At 38.5% G+C, this 4,933-nt stretch overlaps 1 pseudogene; it reads right to left on the bottom strand.

Moving 5' to 3' along the window:
- Positions 1-1,520: 1,520 nt before the first annotated feature.
- LOC114639135 lies at positions 1,521-1,899 on the bottom strand (annotated as a pseudogene).
- Positions 1,900-4,933: the final 3,034 nt, after the last annotated feature.

Below are 4,933 nucleotides of genomic sequence, written 5' to 3'. Positions count from 1 at the left end.
CTCTCTCTCAGAAGCTTTTTGTTTAATTTACATCCCAATCTCAGCTTCCTCTCCCTCCTCTCCTCCCAGTCACTCCCTCTCCCCTCCCTTACCCTCATCCAGCCCCCATCCCTTCTCCTCAGAAGAGGGGGCCTCCCATGCATATCAGCCAGCTTTGGTATATTAAGTTGCAGTAAGATTAGGCATACCTTTTCCTATTGAGGCTAAACAAGGCAGCTCAGTTAGGGGAAATGGATCCAAAGACAGGCAGCATAGTCAGAGACAGCCACTGCTCCCACTTTAGGAGTCCCACATGAAGACTTAGCTACACACTGTTACATATGTGCAGAGGGCCTAGGTGTATCACATGCATGCTCTCTGATTGACAGTTTAGTGTCTATGAGTCCCTATGGGCCCAGGTTAGTTGATTCTGTAGGTTTTCTTGTGGTGTCATTGACCCCTCTGGCTTCTTCAATCCTTCCTCCATTTCTTCTGCAGGATTCCCCAAGTTCTACTTCATGTTTGGCTGTGAGTCTACATCTGTTTTTGTTAGTTGCTGGGTGAAGCCTCTCTGGTAACAGTTATGCTAGGCTCTGCAAGAATAACAGAATATCATTAATAGTGTCAGGGGTGGGATCCCTCTCATGGAATGAGTCTCAAACTGGGCCAGTCATTGGTTGGCCATTGGAGGAAAGAATTCTTTTTTTTTTTTAGCTGTAGCCTGGGAGATAAAGAATCATTAGTATGGCGAGGTCTATTTTGGCAAGCCAGTGACAGTAAGCTCATCACAATCAGTTTCAAGTTGTGCTTCTGCGCTCTCTACCATTTCTTCAAAGATATAGATTGGTTATGCTGAGATTGCCAAATTTGGTGAAATGAAGGAAGGTTTTATTGGCTTAAAGTGAGACCCATGTTTTATTATGTACTGGGGCACTGTACAAGGCAATGCTTGTAACCAGGGCAAGTTTTACGCTCAGAATTCTATTAGATTCATGGAGCATAAAGTGATTTGAAGGATCATACTCCATCCAAACTTTATCCTCAGTGCAACAATAAGGCATAAACCATGGGAAGTGATTATATTGTGACTTTTCTCCCCTTGGAAGTGGGATTAACACTCCTAAAGGGGGCGCTCTCTTGCTCTTGCATCCCTCTTCTGTGAAGATACATTGTTTTGCAGTTGTGAAGACAGCAACAAAGCATCATCTTGGGAGGAGAAGTGTCAGGCATCACACAATGATAGCACCATGATCTTGGGTATTCCTATCTCTAGAACTGTGGCAAATAAATATATGTCCTTTGTAAGTAACCCTAACTGTGATAGATTTTTTTCTTTTTTTAAAGAACAGCATGATTGGACTATGATAATCTAGGAAGACTGAAGGATAGAAAATTTAGATAGTATCATACTACCTAACACATTCCTATCTGCCTGGACAAATCCAGCTATCATCAAAGGGCAAAGTCTGATTGCAGCATATTTACCTTCATCACTTTCATTATTCCTTTTTCTTTTTTTTCTTTTGTAGACTAAGCCTTGATTTTTATTACTTAAAAAATGCATATTTATTTTGCTTTCTGACTCTGTGCTTGTGCCTTCAACACTTTCACAACGATTTTCTGCTCCTCAATAAGGAAAGCCTGCTTGATCCTGTCTCGAACACACTTGGCACACATGGAGCCACCGTAGGCCCTGCTGACATGTTTCTTTGTCTTAGACAATCTCATAAGGACTTTGGGTCTCACAGCATGAACCCTTCGAAGTCTGGCTGGGCACACACCACATGCGGATTTGGGTGCCTTCCCAACCTTCTTGGTGTAAAGGTAAACAATCCTCTTGCCAGGGGTTCGAGACAGCCTGGTTTTGTTAGAGGCTGTGTTGTAGGAAAGCCTACAACGGTATGTCAAACGCTGGACCATCTTGAGCACCTTCCACTCTAAGCACCGTCCTCGAACCATTATTCCCTTTCTTGTGTCCCTCATTGTTCTCTCTCTACAATGCCCCAAGTCGGTCTACTGATCTGTTTTTAAGACTTTCCCTAATATCCTTTCCCAGGCTCATAGGGGCAAACTCACTCTTCATTTCTTTTATTCAATGAAGGTTTTTACGTTTTCTTCTCTCACTAGCCTAAATTAAAATGAATTTTCTCAGCATCTCATTAAAGGTTAGCTTGAAGAACAATGATGACTATCATTTAGATAACTAGTCTCAAGCTTTACATTTTTCAATTTCTTTCTTTATATTTGTGTGTGTTTGTCCGTGTGTGTCTATGTGTGTCCATGTGTCCATGTGCGTGTGTGTGTGTCCATGTGTGTGTTTGTGTGTTCAGTCCAGAGACTAAAGCCTTTTAAGGAACACCTCTTATTTAATAAAGGAGTCTTCCCCATTAGAATTCTAAAAAATAACAATGACATACCAGCAAGCTCTCACTTCTTTTTAAAAAACATATGGTATTGACAAGTAAGTCACTCATAATGAAAATATAATGACTTTATATTTCTGCAGAGTTGGAGTGTGTGTTAAAAGAGGCATCTAATGGAATAAGAAAGAAGGAGGGGAGAAGGGAAAGGAAAGGATGAAAATATAGAAGCAAATATAGTTATCTTCTCTAATTGCAAGTATACCTTGAGTCATTGTAATGGCTCCTTATCTTTCCTTTCAATAACTAGCCTACCTCCATTTATTAGCTGTGTGATGATGTACAAATTACATAACCTCTCTGTACTTTGGTTGGTTATCACCTTATTGAGTCATTGTGGAAAATAAAGGGCGTAGTAATATCTAAACAACTAAGGACAGAATGATGACTTTATGAGCATAAGCCATTATTTATTATTTAACATTTTTCTTTTTATTTTTCACTATGGAGTTAGTTGTTAAGTTTGTGGCGCGTCTCCTTAATGCTGAGATTATGGGAATGAACCTCTCCACCCATGACCTCTCTCTCTCTGTCTCTCTCTGTCTCTCTCTGTCTGTCTCTGTCTCTGTCTCTGTCTCTGTCTTTGTCTCTCCTCTCTCTGTCTGTCTCTCTGTTAATGTATGTGTGCTTACAACTACGTGTTTGTGAACGATGTATATGTGAGTAGGGGCATGGATATGCCATGGTGTGTGTATGGGTCAGAGAACGACTTTTCAGGAGTGGGTTCTTGCTCTCTACTTAGTTGTGAGGCAGTGTCTGTTGTTTCTGCCATTTCACCACATTCTCCACTCTAGCTGGTCTGCATGTTTCTAGGAACTTACTCCATTTCTGCCTCCTATCTCACTGTAGAAGTGCTGGAATTATAGATGTGAAGTATTGCATCTGTCTTTTTTATAACATAGATTTCTCAAGATTTGAACTCAAATGTCAGTTTTGTGTGGCAAGTTCTTTTATCTACTGAGCCATTTTCCAAGTCCACAATACCTTGCCTTCTGTAAATTATAAGAAAACAAAACTCTTTTTTAAACTTTATTTATATGTTTTTATCCTGTTTCACTATATCTAAGACTTTAATAAAGTAAGGCAGTTATATAAAATAATAATAGAGTACATTACAGATTTAGGAGTATATTAATTTTTAGAAAGTTGCTTTGGGCTAGCTTAAGGTATGATTGTAAGATGTGTTGTAGTCTAGCGCATAATGAAATGTGGATGTTTTCTATATTATTATTGCATATTTTTAATAGAAAGAAGTTTTACATTGAATTTCATAGCAAATGATTCTTTATATCTGGGCAAATCTTCACATATCATCATAAATCATTTTAATTTTGCTTCCCTTTTCAGAGCATCATAGGCATATTAAAAATACTTTTACAGATGAATAAAGTAAAAAAGTATTCAGAAGATTGATGGATCTGTAAGATATTGTATTAAGGAAATAGCTGAGACTCTGAAAGACAAAAATTGTGTCTCTCTCATATGTGGATCATAGCTTATACTATTTACATGTGGATATGTAAGTGGATGAGTGTGAATACAAGCTTTTATACTAGGGAGGACACCATGGGAGGGGTGAAGAGGCATTTGGAGTAGAGGTGGAAATCAATGAGACACATGTGTGGTGAGCATGGGAAGGAGGCTCTGAGAGATGGGAAGCTTAAGGAAGTGAGGCAAAGTGAGAAAGAGAATTAGGAAAAGCACACTGTTTGAAAACATCATCATGAAACATAATACTGTATATGCTAATTTAAAATGAAAATTAAAATGCTGTTTTAAAAAAGACTCTTATTAGGGTGTGGTAATTTGTCCGGCAGCATTAACTTTATGTGAGAAAAATTTTAATTTATGTGGTTGTTAAATCACCTTGATCTTCGCAATCTGTAGGTCTGACTTCTTTCAACCCTAGTGATACCCTCATTATTAATAGATTTTGTTCTAGGATAAGAAAGAAAACAATTGATTTCCTGAACCCTTGAATGTCTGGTAGCTTTTAGCACCACATTTAGGAATATTTTAGTGAAATGTGACTCTTGACATGCTGCAGAAAACAAACTGATTTTACAAAGTGGATGGGGAAAGACTTTTGAATGTTTTCTCCTTCTTTTTAAACTCAGAAAGCAAATTCTGCATGTATTTGATAAAAGATTTGGGTTGAATTGGCAGCACTCAGCCCTAATGGGTGAGATTTTTCATGTAACCGTTCTTGTCAGTTCTGAAAGGCAAATAATCTTATTATTAAAGTTGTAAAAGCTATGGAAGTTTTCTGAATAAAAATGATATATAATTTCTTTCTTTTCTATCTTTTCTTCCCCCTCTCTCATTCTTTCTTCTTTTTAACTTTTTATTGATTCTTTGTGAACTTCACATCATGCACCCCAATCCCACTCATCTCCTGTCTCTGTATATTTACCCTTTGCCCTTGCAACCTCCTCATGCAAAGGAAAACAAAGAAACAAAAGAGAAACTTAACAGCAACAGCAGCAGCAGCAGCAGCAGCAGCAGCAGCAGCAGCAGCAGCAGCAGCAGCAGCA

This window comes from Grammomys surdaster, unplaced genomic scaffold, assembly GCF_004785775.1.
Source record: "Grammomys surdaster isolate TR1022 unplaced genomic scaffold, NIH_TR_1.0 125685, whole genome shotgun sequence".
In the NCBI taxonomy this organism is placed as follows: Eukaryota; Metazoa; Chordata; class Mammalia; order Rodentia; family Muridae; genus Grammomys; species Grammomys surdaster.
This window is presented reverse-complemented; position numbering and strand designations above follow the sequence as displayed.